Source organism: Lissotriton helveticus, chromosome 3_1 (assembly GCF_964261635.1).
Source record: "Lissotriton helveticus chromosome 3_1, aLisHel1.1, whole genome shotgun sequence".
NCBI classification, from domain to species: Eukaryota; Metazoa; Chordata; class Amphibia; order Caudata; family Salamandridae; genus Lissotriton; species Lissotriton helveticus.
Window position 1 is genome coordinate 392,876,908 of NC_136061.1, and position 17,034 is coordinate 392,893,941.

Below are 17,034 nucleotides of genomic sequence, written 5' to 3' on the forward strand. Positions count from 1 at the left end.
TAAGAACTGGTCGTTCTTACATTCTTTGCAGGAGTTCTCGAACGAAATCAAAACAATAGCAGGTTTGCTGGAGGCTTGGTTTGTTTAGAGAACTCGGTGTGCTTTCTAGGGGGCTGGAGGAATAGTGCTTGCTTAATGTGACAGCATGCGCTATGACTGATTTATGAAATGGGTTTCTGTGCCGTTGTATGGATATTAGTGATTTATAACCGGACAAGGGTCAGAAATTGGAGTATCGATACAGGTCCCTATATAAACACACTACACCCACTCCACGAATTCATGTCCATATTTACTAACCTAATCAATAGTAAACATAACTAATAGTGCATGTGTATACCGAACCACCCCAAAATACATTTTTTGCATTTAAAAAAATAGGCATATTCGAAATACACGAAAATGAGTATAGGTACTGTATGCATTCAAGCAGTGTAATCATTAAAAAAAAAACGATGCACAATTTATATCAGCATGAATGATTTGTGAAAATAACACATGAAATGGCTCTTAATACAGAAGAAAAAGTGTGAGACCACTTCATCACATATAAATACAGTTACTCGTAAATGTGCTAGAGGCTGAGGTAAATTATTGTCTCTAGAGTTCCTAAAAATAGAAGCTCTGTTCTCTAGGAATAGTTTTACTTTAAGCAGAAGATAAGTGCCAAAAGGTAAATATTTTGGGTTTTGGAAAAAAGTTCTCGTTTTCAGTGAAGAAGGAAAAAATGTTTTTCAGTTTGTTTGTTTCTAAAACTGAAGGCCAAATTCAGAGTTCAGGGAACGCTGTGTGCACGTTTGTTTAAAGTCACTCTCTCTGTTCTGGTGAAAACATCATTTCAGACAGATTTTCAAAAAAACAGTTTATCGCTTCAGGTGAAATTTCGACCAAGTTGGAAAATGTCGCTACCATGCAGTCGTGCGCATGTTCGCTTTCAGTGATGTTTTGATCAGCATTGCTTACAGAAGGCCGTACCTGGTTGATGCTGCTCTCATCTTGTACATCACTACCCTTCAATCGTAGTGGTGAAGTCTCCACGAATGCCGTCATCAGGATTGGTAGCCGCTGGGGACAGCACAATGCATGAGCCTTTACTGGACCCAACAAAGTATCTGCATCCAATGGTACTTCTGATTGTAGTGTAAGACATGTGTCCAACACGCATTCCTCGCCGCACAGCATGCATCTTAATACAGGTAAGACACAATTCTGCCATATGGGTCTAAACGAAAGAAACCAGGTCATATTCAGATCTCGTAGCCGGGCTAATCCAAGGACGTTAGTTATGCGGTCCCGGTAGCGTATAGCTAGGATCGTTTCTTCCATTGTTGCTGGAGTCTTGTCTGTGACATGGCTTGCCATAATGAAGCAGGAGTAGCAAAAATAAGATGCCTGCCACGAGTCCCAACAGGAGTGGAAGTCCGCCAAAGACAGAATGGATGAAATTGGGAATTATTCCCAGGACTGCTTTGAATGGTGTTAACAGTCCCGAAAAAACGGACTTAAATACACTTGCGATACCATTTGTATCTGAAATATTTAAGATTTCGCTTAGCATTTCTGCGAAGTGTAGGGGGCAATTTGTTGATAACAATGCATGTATCTCTCCCGTTGTCCTTGCAACTTGGAGATTATACGTTTCTTTTGATGACGTCAAGTGAACTGGCGTCTGTAGGAGCACAATCTTCATTCTGCTTAAAGTATCAATTCGAATAGAAGAGATATTCAAACTGGGCCAAATTTTTCCCTCCCTGCCTGGAGTGTCATTCGGGAACAATACTCGCTCACAGCAAGTGACCATGGAACTCACGCTTACTAGATAAGGTCTTCCTGGCAGTAAGCCACAACATCTGTGATCTACAATTAGAATGTAACTCCTGTTAGAAAGTCTTCTAAAGAATGGTTCTATTTTTGTTGCAGGTGTGCCGAGTTGGTGACATGAAAGGTTATTTGAAGTCCCCTCACAGGCCCTATGTAAACTTATACCCTGACACAGAAGTATACCACTTAGTGATTTTTCACAATTGTTACCACTAAGAAATGCACTCTGTCCTTTTTCACTATAACATGTGTGTGTATAAGGTAGTTTCCATGTTGACTTAATGTATCCTTTACCCAACCTTTCATACTGGCCTGCCTGTATATATTTCTGGCAGTATCAAAATTGGAAAGTCGTTATCGGAATAGTTATGATTCCATGTATTATCCATTCAATGACAGTTCGTTCTGACATTGTCAATGGTAATCTTTCAAGTTTTTCAATGCTCAGAATTGTATACTCTGCACCCTTTTGTGCCAAGCTGATTTGTGTATCAGTAAGGTTAAAGATACCGAATAATGACGTTGTGTTGATTAAACGCCAAGGCACGTAGCCTGAACGCAGATTTTGTAACGTCCAGCCAAGCTGTACAATAGAACGCAATTGAGACTGACCGTGTTGTAACATCAGTAAGTCTTGCTCTATTATATCGATTGCAGATGATACAATACTGTCCAGTGAATATATTCTGGAAGACAGAGTCATTAACCCATTGTCCACAACAGAAAGTGATTTTTTCAAATTAACACGGTCAATTTCCCGTATTTTCTCTGCTGTTTCAATTTGAGTTACTTTCCAAGCTTCGTTGTAAGCTGCATATATAGAGGCCGCTATGAAACGTTTTTGACGCTGTTTGCGTGGTCCCATAATGAAATCACACAAGTCAGCACCTTCTTTAAGTAAAGTCAAGTGTTGCTTAATTTCTGCCAGTGTGGATGTTCGTAGCCATTCGAGGCAGAGTTTCCCTACACTGTATGTAGTTACAATCCCTGGATGTTGTCTCTGGGAGTATCTAGGGTCTGGCCTGGTTATTGTGAACCCCTGTTTTTTGTTCAGGAATCTATCTTGACAGTTATTCGTGTCTGTGGGCCAGATCAACCATTTTTTCCAATCCGGATGTGTTCTGTTTTGGTTAAAAATATGGGATACGTCTATCTCAACATCTGTAGTGCTATTACTGTCAGGTGTTGGCTTTGGAATAGACGGTTTGTTTAAGTCTTTAATATTGGCTAGGCCAAAACAGGTTGTTTGTTGAATTGTGTCATTCAAGAATATAATTTGTTCTGGGATCATGCAGGCTCTAAACAATGATTCTATACCTTTGACCTGCCATTCTCTTGTACCCCAGATTGTTTTTGTTTCAATGTTATTGTTCCAGAAATCAAAACCGAATGTGTTCATTTTGTCAAAAAATGTCTCTGAATAGATTAATTTTGTATTTGTGAGCATGGTTTTCATTCCTGTCTTATTTAACAGTTTGAAATAAAACGTTTCTGCATTACTTGTGTTAAACCCTGAGAAATATGGAAATATTTCATAAAATGTTTTCGAACTGCCTTTTGGTGGAGTTGCACAATGTTCCCATTGGTTATAATTAAAAACATTTCTAGGTTGAGCAGATTTATGCAGATAATGGTTACCATAGTGGTTGTAACAGTACATCTGGTCATAATTAGATGAACCCTGTAAATAATCATGTTCTGTAAATTTAGCTGACATCACTAGATCTGACATCATATCATTAATACTTTCAAAGTCCCAATCATCAGCGAATGTGCTTGATTTTACAAAGTCACTTAGTGAAATCTTGAATTGATGAGGATACTTCAGGAGCTCAACCGGACCATAGATTTCGTAATCAGTTTTGTCCCATGCTACCCCACCGGGTATAGGATTGGCTGTGAAGTTTACTGAAGAAAGTTCTCTTTTCTCGATGTGTGAAGACTTGTGTGGTTTCAAGACCAAGTTGATTTTCTGACTTGCTGTGTCCATTGTAACATATTTTCCCTCAATGAAATGACCCAAGTATAGTACCAGGATGAGCCAAAGTATGAGGACAAATACACCTTGTGCCACCCAAAATTCAATCCATGGAGAAATCAGATAGGTTTCTTGTAGTTGATGAAAGAGTTCTTTGCTTTGTCTTTAAAAGTCTTTGATGTTGTCGGCTGTTCCTCAGGTTCGCTCGGATCCTCAGAAAAATCATCGAAGTTGATGAAGTAGCCTGATGCTGTTCTGTCAATTGTTTCAATTGCTTCTGGATTCCTTTTTGTTTTTGGAATTTTCTTTGTTTCATTAGCATAGTCAGTGGTTACATCATTGAAAACTGGTGTTTCTTGATGTAACATTGTGTTTCTTGATGTAACATTTGGATTTGGGTTTCCAGAGGTTTAAGTTCCATAGCTTTGTTGCATAGTCCTTTTTGATTCACTGTAGGTTTATCAAATGTGATTAGTCTCTCAGTTTGAACCTCTATGTTTGTAGCAAACTTTGGTGTTCTGCTATTTCTTGGGAGTCCACTTGGCCTACTACTTATTATCGGCCACATGATTGTGGTTTAACCAGGTCAATGGATACAACTCGGTTCTCCTTTTTACCAGCAAGGGGCGGTAGTACAACTGATCTTGTTCCGTTGATAGCCAAGACAGGTACTGCTTTTCTGTAAGAAGGCCCAAATTCCTTCTTTACCGCGATCTTCTCTCTGACCAGATCCCCGATTTTTGGAATCCAGACAGGCCTTGCTGGGACAGGTGGTTTTTCTTCAGTGGCTGTTGGCTGTTGTTTCAACTTTATGTTGCTCAGGTCTTTTCTTGTTTCATTTAAGTCCTGTAAAATAGCCAAACTATCTTTGATATCAAAGCATTTTTCTTTAACCACTGAAGTTTGACTATCGAGGACCTGGATTAACATTCTAGTCCCAAACAATAGTTCGTACGGACTGAGACCTCTCAGAGAATTTCTTGGCAGATTATTAAGACTACGTTGGACACTTATTAAATGTTTGACCCACCCAGCTCCCGAACCTAATACCTTTGCCGTTATAGATTGCTCTATGCCTTGGTTTTTTCTTTACACCATCCCGTTTCCCTCAGGAAGGAAGTGATAAGAGCCCCGCAATGCAATGCCCATGCTGGCCATGCCCCCCCCCCTATAAGCGCGAGAGCTAAAAGCAGGGCAATGGTCAGAATGTAGCATGCCCCATGCGTATATGCCATTATAGACTCGCAAATCTTTTTATAACAGTTCAGACGTCAGCCGAGAGCTGGGGTCTACATTTTAAGTGATGCTAGTCTCTATATGTTAATTTGACGCATTAATCATACTAGGTTTTATATATTTATTGTTTAATCCTGTCTTGAGCGAAACGCCATGGTAAAACACCGTCTCGGTCGCCACTGCGATCTCTGTTGCAGTTTGGACAGTTTTTTGCAAATATGTGATGTTGTAGGCTCATTCCTGGCCACCAGTATGTGGATTGCAATTGTTCCAGAGAATCTTTAAGCTTGAGGTGTCTAAGACCCTCACCCATATGTGCGTCTGCTATTAACAAGCCTCTCCTGTTCGTGTTTGGAATTACTCTATCCCCCACTCCAGGGATTTGAGCAAAAGGAACGGAGTTTGCATCGATTATGTATGTATAATTGAGTGGATAGGTGATGGGTAGCGCTGAGCAGTCGCCTTTTGATGACGTTTTCACCGCCAGCATTGTTTCCCCCTCAACGTATTTTCCTGAACGCTTTTTTGTAGCTACGGGAGCCGATTTAGTTGCTTCCGCTGTGGCTGTCTCAGCCAATGAATTCCCTGCAGCGTGAACGCCATCACGCTGATGACTCAATGAATGTATCACGTGAGTCTTTGGTAGTTCTTTCTGCAAAAGAACTACTTGTTCCCAAAGCGATTTTTGCTTTATTGTGGCACCTGTGTCATCTTTGTAACCGTTTTGAACCCAGTTCTGCAAATCTTTATTGTATGATTTGACGCAGTAATATGATTCGCACACTATTAGTGTCGGTAATTCGCGATCGGCATTATCTAGCGCCATTTTTAACGCTATTATTTCAGTTTGTTGTTCTGAAATATTTTCCACTGAATGTGTTTTAGTTACCAGAGGTCTCAATTTACCTCCGCGCCACACGTATTTAACAATTTCGCATGTGGCGTTATAGGCTTGCTTTCCCCAAACCGAGGGTTGTGCATGTCCGTCTGTATATATTACACAGGCGTACTGTCGTATGGGCAGAATGTCGGTTGGCAGAGGATATTCTCTTTCATATTCTAGATTTTTTAATTTTTTCATTTCCGGGTCAAAGTAGTATTTCACTCTGTCTGTAGCAAGAGAATTTTCCCATTGTATCCATTTTGGATTTAATGCCATAGTAGGTAAATTACATGGGCTTGTTAATGCCTCAAAGGCTGATTCTGCTGTTCTGACTGTAATCCGTCTGCCGTCAGCTTGGTCTCTTTCTCTTGCTACAGCCGTTTGAACCGCATGAACAATGTTTTTCTTAATGCTGAATGTTTTTTCAGCTTCTGTGTACAAGTGTGATTTGTATGCTATTGGTACCGTTTCTCCCTCATTAGAGGTTAGGTATGTGAATCCGCATCTTCCTGGGATGACCCGAATCACAAGGTTGCGTGTGTTATCGCGTGTTTGCAATTTTGTTTTAGCTAACATGTCCGTTTGTAATGATCTCAAAATTTCTGTGTGTTTTTGAGTCCAATTGATTGTTTTAAAATCCGGTTTTATTAGGTCGTAGAGAGGTTTAACTCTCTCTGCATAATTTATAATGTACGTTCTACCGAAATTCAGGAAACCTAGAATTGATTGTAAGTTTTTCAGCGTTCTTGGTGCTTGGATTACGGGACATTTCTCTAGGAAATTGTCAGCCAGGCTTTTGCCTTCACTTGATAATTCATATCCTAAAAACAGGACAGTCAGATGGGCAATTCTAGACTTCTTGAAGTTGAATTTGTAACCCTCTGCTGCGAACCCAAGTATTATGGTGTTCACTCTTTTCAAGTGAGTATCCAAGTCATCATCTGTTAGATAGATGTCATCGACATAAGATAATCCCTCATCATCATACATTTGTAGTAACTCTGTTACTCTCGCTGAGAATAATCCTGGGCTGTTCTTGAACCCCTGTGGCAAACGACAGAAATTGTTCTGCGAGCCATTTATTGATAAAGCGGTCAAATATCTGCTTTCAGGTGCTATATTTTGACAAAAGAATCCATTAGAGATGTCTAATGTTGTTTTGTATTTTTTGCGCACTATGCTATTCATTAGTGCTGCACTGTGTGAGTTTTGTACTGCAAAAGTTTTGCAACATGAGTTAAGGTGTCTGTAGTCCAAAACTAGACGATATGAATCATCTGGTTTGGAGACAGGAAACAAAGGATTGTTCATTTGTGAGGTGCATGTTTCAATCACCCCCAGGTATTCAAGTTGATCTAAGATCTCCCTGACCTGTTTTTTAGCTTCTTGCTTAATTGGGTACTGCCTCTGTGCAGTTGGTTGTGATTTTAACTGGATTTTGTGAGGAAAAGAGTCCTCATCCCATCCCACATGGTTTTTATATAATGCAGGAGCTTGGGCTACTGCCCACTTTCTTGCAAGTGTATATTTTTTATGAATTGGAATGTGATTTGAAAAATTGAAAAAATATGGGGATCAATTATGTCCTAATGTTTTAACTGATACAATGATTTTCAATACTGTTTGGAGCTATGCTTTATCTATTTACTTATTTTTTTTATTTTTATTTTTTTTATGCCTCTTCTGACCCTTATTATTTTTAGCTTTTCTGAGCTATTTGTATCTGATGTTACTCATGATGCTAATAAAAAATTTTGAAAACAAAAAAAAATGGAATGTGATTTGAGAAGGCAGGCATAATCATTTCTTCGCCATGAGGGCACTCCCTGACAAACTCCGGTGGGCAGTCTTTTTCAGCTAAAAGGATGTCATAGCCTTTGGAGAGGTTATCCCAAAATAGGCCCCTTATTTTCCTAGTCTTATCTCCCTCTATACGTAATGTTATTTTGTATATTTTATGAGGTTTGCTAACTCTGGTGTCTGCAGTTTCCACCTGAATGTATTCATTCGTGTCCACTGTCTCCAGATGATTCATCAGGATCTTGCGAGCTATGCTCAATTCTGCTGCGCTGTCTAGCATTGTCTGAGCCCACTCTCCGTTTTTCAGCTGTGTCCTCAGAATCCTCGGCATGTTTGATTACTTTAATACTGGCTACCTTCTTCTTTGGAAATTGTAACTTTTTATTTTGATGAGCAGGCTCCTTGTCTTTGGACTTGAAGTGCTCTTCCCTTTGTTCTGACCGTCCTCTTCTTTCCGATTTCTGCGAGGAAGTCTGAAAAGATCGAGAGGGACGTGTATCAATATCTTGATATCTATCAGGTTTCTTCAAATTATCCCTATTTCTAAGGTTGTACTTTTTCTCAGAGGGCTCCCTCTGGGGAGACTTGTGTCCTTGGCCTGGAGATCTTTCTCTCCGCCGAGGAGACCTTCCTCTGGACTGGAATCTTTTTTCTTTGGGAGTTGATTGTTTATTTCCATCCCAGCTCTTTTTTGGAGCGGTTAGATTATTTTTAATAAATACCTTTTCAGGATTTTCAGTTAGTTGGGGTTTCACTGGTTTCCCACCCAAACTATCTCTTCCTAGTTCTTCATAGGATTTTTCTATGATTATGGCAAGTTCAAATGGTTGTTCTGCTATATCTGTTTCTTTCAACTTTTGGCGGATCGCCACAGATGCTGCTTCTCCTTTTATGTTGGATAACAATAAAGCTGAGACCTGCTTGAAGTCTTTCAGTAATTTCATACCCAGAGTTAAAGCAGGCTCTGGACCGTATTCATTTTGAATCTGTTTTAGCACATCTGGTATTACCGCCATGGACGGAACACCATGTGTTTTTGTGTAAATGGAAGCAAAGACTGTGCCCCAAGTGTCACAGTCCTCCACATGTGGTGCGATCCCCATTGGAAGGCAGATAGTCAGAATTCTGTGTTTCTCAGTAGGGGTAGTATCCGGAAATACTGCCTCTATTCGAGTGATTTTCTGTGCTAACCAGAATGGAATTTGTTCCCGTTTAATGGGTACTTTGCCTAGACAGGACTGTATGTTCTGTGGTGTTATTTTATTTGTGTTCCCCTGATGAGGGGTCTGCTGTGGAATTTTAAGAGCTGGTTGGACTGTTGAAGTCCGCATTACATATTGGACCAATTGTCTATGTATTTTAATCAGTTGTTTTAGCTGTACTAAAAGTTCTGGTATTGATATTTTTTCAATGTCTGGATGTGGTGTGTAGCTGGCTTGAACCGGCCACGTTGCTCCTGGTCTACCTAGTGGACCGAGCCTGGTGATGTGATCATTATGTTTTAGGGCGCCTTTAAACCAGAGCAGGTGCTCTTGGTATTTTAATGGTATTTCCACCTCCTCGAAAGGAGTGTACTCATCCGGTGGTTCCTCTATTTTGTAATAGTGGAACTCTTTTGTGACAGCGTTTGCTGCTGGAAAGTTTATCCATGAATAGAATACCTCTGTCTGCCGATATTCGTGTGCCTCAATTACGAATATGACTGTACCACCTCTTGGTGTTAGTCCATTTTCTATAAGTTTAAGTGTTATAGTTTTTCTTATGCTGACCGGGATGAGTATTGCATCCGGGTCCTGCTGTAGGAGGCTTGTGGAGACTTGTGTCATCCGCTAGGAGTTGAGCTGCTATTCTAGCTGCCTCCCTTTCTTCTTCATTGTCTGACATTTTACTGACAAGAAGGTTTTTGTTGCAGATCAGGTTTTCAAGGAAGCAAAGATTAGGTGCACAATATTTTGGAACACTGTATCCTTCAGCGTTGAATAAACCAAAAACCATACATAGGAGTCTCCTCCTACTAAGTTTGGCGGTTATTTTAACCTTTGACCCACTCCAGACGTCTTTGGAGTATTTATGGGAGAAAGGGTCTGTGTGAAAAAGCACGACTGAGTTACTCTAATGCCTTGCGTTAGTTTTATCGCCTTACCAAACGTTGGGCGCCATGTAGTGTAGTTCCTATATTCCCAATAGGCTCTGCGCATTGGAATAATATCTTCAGTAGTGTAGACGTAGGACTGAGGTTAACTAGGTCTTTTACTGACGATATTAGACTTAAAATTTTATGTGCCAGCTAGCTCAGAGTTCACTAGAAACTTTCTCGAATAAGCGAGGAGGAGTTTAACCTCCCTGGATAGACAAGAAGGGATTTAGTTTCTGACAACCATAGAACATGACAACTTTGCTCTCCCTGATCAAGACTATATCTCTAGAGTCGTGTGAAAACAAAAGACAGCTATTTTACTCAGTCAATTCGTGCATACTTAGTTTCACCAGATTGTAGAGAAAAGAAGAGACGGGCGTTTTCAATAAAAGGTGTTATTTATTGATCAGTTTTTTTTCTCATACAAGAGAAATGAATTGCTACAATTGTAATACTGATGGTTAAGTAAAATGCATACAGTAAGAGCCAGATTATAAAATAATACTGTAAAAGCATTGATATGGTTTCTTAGCCATATGTTACTTTAAAATAGATAAAAGATATACATACATATATACATTGACTAATCGTACTCAACTGGTGCTTCTAACTAACGCCTACCCCGGTGTACCTGACCTAAGCCTAATACATGGGAGGGAGTAAGTAAGTAGCAGTTTAAGTTAAGTTTGTTTTGCCAAGAGTCTGACTCAAGAATTCTCTGTAAGGGGTTAGTCAGTTCAGTACCTGGGATTTAGAAGGCAGGAGGGCTGGTATCTCTTTCTCAGGACTCGGTATCCCAGTCACCCGGAAAGGTGGGCTGGAAACGCTGGAGGCTGGATTTCTCGGCAAGAGAGAAGACAGCGTCTTTCCTCAGCGCGTCAAAAAGGGAGGGGCAGCGTCTGTGGGCTCTCCGGCAAGTAGTCGCTGCTCCAAGCTCATCACCACCGTGTCTTTACTTAGGGCAGTGTCGGTATATTTATACCTGAGAGGTGCCGGGTTTGACATAAGGATGGACATAAGACGTCAATTAAGAACTGGTCGTTCTTACATTCTTGGCAGGAGTTCTCGAACGAAATCAAAACAATAGCAGCGGGGATTTCCCAGGTTTGCTGGAGGCTTGGTTTGTTTAGAGAACTCGGTGTGCTTTCTAGGGGGCTGGAGGAATAGTGCTTGCTTAATGTGACAGCATGCGCTATGACTGATTTATGAAACGGGTTTCTGTGCCGTTGTATGGATATTAGTGATTTATAACCGGACAAGGGTCAGAAATTGGAGTATCGATACAGGTCCCTTTATAAATTCACTACAGCAGTATGGGAAAAATCTATGGAATAAGTCACACAGCTCCGATACTTGAGCTCACAATTATGATCACTAGACAGCATAATGCTTCTGAATTACACAATATACTCTAAAGTTATACTTCTGCCTTTATTAACAGCCTTCGGTTACGTATGCAGCCAAAATGTTTTTTTCCTCCATTGTTTCCATATATGCCTAACTTGTGTTACAGCAAAGGCCCTTGAACCATGTCTGCGCAACTCAGTCCTGTTAAAAGTGATTCCAGCAGGTGGTCTCAGTAATGTCACCTGCATTTTAATACAGTTTATGAGCGTCCCTTTCTAAATGTATGCCTTATGTCTTTCACTAACTGTCCCCTTTCTTCCATATTCGACAGCAAGGATAGTTAACAGATAAATCAAAGCACACAAGTTCTGTAAAATGACTAAAACATTTCAGTGGGATGCACAATGACGTCAATATGCGAGGCCGCCATGAAGACAGGCAAGATAAGCATGCCTTAAATGACGCGCCGAGATTCCTTCACCAGGCGGATGCCGCACTCAGGGAAGTTATCAACCCTAGGTAGCAGCAAAAGTATAGAAAGCCTGATGATAACAAGCCGGTTCCTTCCAATACCGAATGCTAATTCTAGTACAGAGGCGCCCGTCTCTTTCCCTCTGATATGGGCCTCTCTCCCATTAGAATGCGCCTGTCATGTAAATGCAACTTCCAACAGGATGAGGGCATCGGCAACACGTCTAAAGTCATATATTGAAGTATGAATTAATTCATGCCGTCTTCTAACCAAGAAGATCTTTCAGTATAACATGTTGCTAACCTTGGATTATTGCCCCCGCTGCAATGGATTTTCCTGACCGGTGGCAGTTTCTAGCCCTTAGGTGCCTCAGCTAATGATAAGGCGTGCCGTGCCTGCTTTGCACAACAGCATGCATCTTCACTTTTTTTGCACAGCTGTTTATTATTTTATCCTTCAAAACAATTACTATTTCTTTTTCACATAGCTAACGATCAGACCAACATCCCAGTCCTTACATGAAAGAAATTTGGGCCAAAACACATCGACGTGGATGTATAAGGAGGAGTTATGCACATAAATGGCAGGTATGAATTGCAAGGGCTAACAGGGGATTAAACGTTTCCTTTTTCTGTCGCATAGGTAGCCTCCCATACACCTGCAAAATGGATGTTTAACTTCGTATTATCTCCTTAGAACACTATTTTCCTCCTTTTGCTTCAAATGGGCTGGGGTTATAATGTTTTTACTAGGAAGTGGATCTTCTGACTAATAAAATGGCTTGTGTTAAGTTCGATTATTTTTTTCTATATACATTCCCTTCTACTGAAGAAAATTACATATTTATATGTATTTGTGCCCCCAAGCGCTACCCTCTCACCATCTGCCATGTTGAATAAAAACCCCTGCATTACTTCACATTCAGAGGCCTTATTTCTCTGTCACCAGGCCCCTCCATGCCAGACCCTGAAAAAGGCACACGTTACATTTCTCTGCAGCACATTAGATATTTTTTTGAGCAGTCACGGAGAAAAGGCCCAGCCCGGGGTGTTTTAACAGTGTCAAACAAGGGTCGACCTGATAAAGCTGCATTCCGGCCCGAGCAGGAGGCGAGCAGAAGCCCCTCTGCAGAGATAAGGCCCAGTTTTGCTGTCGGCTCTCAGAGATAAGTGGGGCCCATGTCAAGGGAAACCTCCAAGACAGTTACACAAGGGGTGGACAGGAAGGGCCAAACCAACTGCTAGTATGAAGCAGCAACACTTCTACAGATGAGAGCAATCTGCATGCTGCCCCGAGCTAGAGATAAGACCAGACATGCTAGTCACTCTGACACCCAGGGCCCTCCCTGGCCAACAGAAAGGAAACAGCCTTCATGGAGAAGTCTGATAAAGTTACGCAAACAGGCATTGCGAGTTTTAGCTGACCTTGCTGCCCCCTCTATGCACCCACCCACCTATGACTCATTACAGTGAACGCCTACATGCTCATATCTTTTTCTTTCCTTCTGCTTGGAGGGCTCCTCCCTATGTATGCAAAGAATGTATAAATATTGTACTCTGTGAATAAAGCTCAGAACTCTCCTGTGCCCGCTTGGCGCTGGAGCTCTCCCTTAACTCGAGTTAATGCAATAAAGCCCATTGACTCTAATACCACGGACTCTGCTCCTCATTTATGCTTGACCCTTTTGATATTTATTTATAGAAATTATGATAGTGTAAATAATTTATTTACAACATAATCTGGCGCCCGAATAGGGACGCATCCCCTTCCCCATGCGCCGGCGATGTAGGTCCGGCCCCTGCCCCCTTCTACAGCCTAGACGGACTTCAAGTGTACACGCCAGCGGGACTTCCCGCCAACTCCCTCAGGCCCACGGAGGAGGCGGACTGCGACCAGACATCCACACGAGGCGGTGAGGAACATTGCGGAGCGTCCTGACCCAGAGCCCAACCCGTGAGAGAGCCGAGTCCGAGGTCTTCAGAGGTCCGCCATTCCTGCGCAAGCGTCAAGCGTCTGATGACCAGGTCTTCAAGTTCTGCTTCCCGGTGAGTACCACTGAGAACGCATAAAGACGGGTTCATTTAATGAACACGGTAAAAACGTGTCTCCTTCACGAGACCGGTATGGTTGTACTGTATTCCAGTACATAAGTATATGTTGTATATGTTTTGAGTTTGAAATTGTTTTAGTTAGGTTCCAGCATGCCGTTGTTTTCAAAATTGCGTAAAATAGGCACTAAAAAGGGAATATTAGAAGAGGCAGTTAATGTCCCGCCAAGAGATACTCCCAGCCATTTTATGTATAACAAACATGGCATCAGCGCTATTCTCTATTTAGACCTCTGGGTAGATTACACAAAGGATCTAGAGACGGTGCATAGATGGCCTGCGACCGGCACATGGAATTCAGAATGTATTATGAGAGTAGAGGAACAACTATGCAAAAGGAAGTCGAGGCCCTCGCAGAAAGAGGCCATTGAATTATGGCGCAAAGAGGCTAATAGGAGGGCCCTGAAAGAACTTAAAGCCGAGAAAAGCAGGCAAATGTCAGAACAGGCAAAAGAAAAAGAGTTACTAGAAGAGGGTGAACAGGTTCGAGTGGAACAAATGGATAGGGAAAGAAATGCTCTTGTTGCTGGTATCTACCCTGTACTCTCAGAGGAGATTGCAGAGGAAGTTCCCCAAAATGTACCCCTTAAAATTAAACCAACGGCACCAGAGGCGTTCCTTTCCGCCTACCTAGCAGAGCCACCCCTAGCCTACATAGACGCACCACTTCCCCCGCTCCCACCAGAGGCCGCGCCCCAGCCAGTCCAGGACCAACAACAGGTTTCCGGGGGTGCGGAAGGGGGGGGGGGAAAGGAAATAAAGGATGACGTTGAACTCCCTAGATGTATATATGATTTACAGCCAGGTATTACTGGTCCAATGCGCGCCATATCAATACGAGTAAGGCAAGCCATCGCAGAGCTAGATGGACTGCCTGATATGAATACACATTTAGATGCCTTGTATGAGTTCATCAGAACAGGACGGAACCATGAATGCGTAGCTCAAGCTATGGAAAATAGAAAAGTAAAAGCTAAGAACAACATCCTCCGTTTTATTGTCAACTGTCTGATCAGGGAATGTGATGAGGGTGATGGGGACGTGGAGGTTAGTTTAATAGAGTGGAGCGACAGCATCAATGACGGTAAACATGATAAGGTAGCGCAGACAGAAGCAATGACGAATAAGATTAAAAAGAAAATACTAGCAATACGTAACGCCGAGAAGGAAGGCAGGGATAGTGTGTCGGAGGAAGGGGATAATAACGAGACGCCAGACAAAATCAATTTTCTGGGCATAGCACGGCACTGTAATGGCGCCAAACACCATCGACCTCAGAAAACAAGGGTTAACAAGGAAACAAACATCTCTCCTGAGGATTTGTTCCAAACAACTGAAAAAGTCCTAGACCATTGGATGGACGACGAGCCACCCCTCACGCCACATGAGAGGGAGTTGGCACGGTCGGCCACCCAGTGGGTGTCCCAACATCATGTATATAATCCCGACATAGTGGCCCAGATGTTCCTGAGCCTCCCACCACTCGAACAACGCCTGGCCAGCATCTATATGGTCCAACACTTGATCACGTTGTATGAGAGCCAATATCACCACCCTGGCAAATTATATAAAATACTGGAAAAGGTAATACTAGATAGATGGATAGAACAGGGCCCAGAACTGATTAACACCATTTTAGACTTGCGTCCCCAATATGAGCAATTCCTGTCCGCCTCAATGACACCAGACCCTCGCCCCAGAGGACAGTACCCTCTGCAAGAGGTCCACCCCATAAGAAAAATAGATGGCACTGTCCAGCGGGTATATGTCTATACCCCTCTCACCAAGCTAGAAAAACTGGAAATGAAGAGGTTGTTACCTTCCCATGATAAAGACCCGGGGGGGTTTCACAGAGAAATAAAAGATATACTCCGCATAGGAGACTATACTTACCCTGATATCCTAAGGTTACTAAAGGTCTTGTTACCAGCAGGCATTTACGAGAAACTTAAAGAGAAAGACTGGGATGTGGGAGATAAAATGTTGAAGTGGGCAGAGTTGCAAGCTGAAGATGCAGGTAGGGCCCTGGGGGATGGCCTTGGTGAAAAAATTAAGGGGCTCCCCGAACTCCTTATACAAATTTTACCAAGACTATTGACGACTAAAAAGGAAGACTGGGATGCAATTTCAGCCTGTAAACAGAAACCAGAGGAAGACATGAGCGATTACTATACTAGGTTGGAAAAATGCTTCGCTGTCAACAGTGGTTTAAAACACAGTAGTGAGGCCTATCCCCACCTTTTTGTGACCAAACTGGTAGATAACGCCCTTCCTCAGATTAGGAATAGAGTGCTGAAGGTTGAGAGCACTTGGCAAGCAAATAGCCCCTCACAAATGTTACAGATGTTGTAATACCACCAAAATAGAATAAGGGAAGAGCAAGAACAAGAAAAGAAGCGCATGAAGGATACAAAAATGAAGGTGCTAGTTGCCCAAACAGTACCTGCAAACACGAACAAGAATGGTACCGCACCCACTAAAGGGACCTGCAATTATTGTAAACAACAGGGTCACTTTGTAAGGGAATGCCCCGTCCTAAAGCACAATATAGCCACAGGTAAAACAAAGGAACGGCCCTATACACCCAGACAGTACAACACTCAACAGACACAAGTCCCCACCCCGCCGCAGGTCCAGACGCCCGCTGCCGCTGCACCTCAAATGTATCAGTACACGCAGTCAGACTACCCAGATTACCAATCTTTTTCATGAAACAGCCTCGAGAGGGAAGATTGCTTGCCCCTTATCCCAGTTCCTGTGGACCAAGAGGGTCCTTATGTACATGCTCGTTTGCTGGGGCAAGATAGAAAGTTTCTGATTGACACAGGGGCAAGCAGGACTACCATCAGTCATGACGAGGTCCCAGGGGCACCTCTCTCGGGCTCACAGAATATATCCCTGGGATTTTCTGGAAAGCCAATTGTCAACAAAGTATCAGAACCAGTCTCTTTAGGGGTGGGTCCACTGACACGCACCACAGACCTACTACTCACTAAGACATGTCCAGAAAATGTACTAGGTATAAAGACCCTAAAAGAACAGGGAGCAGTTATCTGTTGCTTACCAGAAGGAGTAAGACTGTTTTTGCGTGATTTCAAAGGGCATTTCACGGTTAGAGATTTTGATCCCAGACTTCAGGATGTCCCACAGTATCTATGGGCACAAGGTTCGACTGACGTAGGTTACATGGATATAACACCACACGAGGTCACTCTTAAGGAAGGAGTAGTCCTACCCCGAATACGACAGTAC

At 42.3% G+C, this 17,034-nt stretch overlaps 1 protein-coding gene across 4 annotated transcripts in view; it reads right to left on the reverse strand.

Annotated features, from left to right (window-relative positions):
- The window catches only part of DPH1 (diphthamide biosynthesis 1), a 1,923,189-nt gene that overhangs the window by 968,409 nt on the left and 937,746 nt on the right, over nt 1-17,034 (reverse strand). The window lies entirely within an intron of this gene.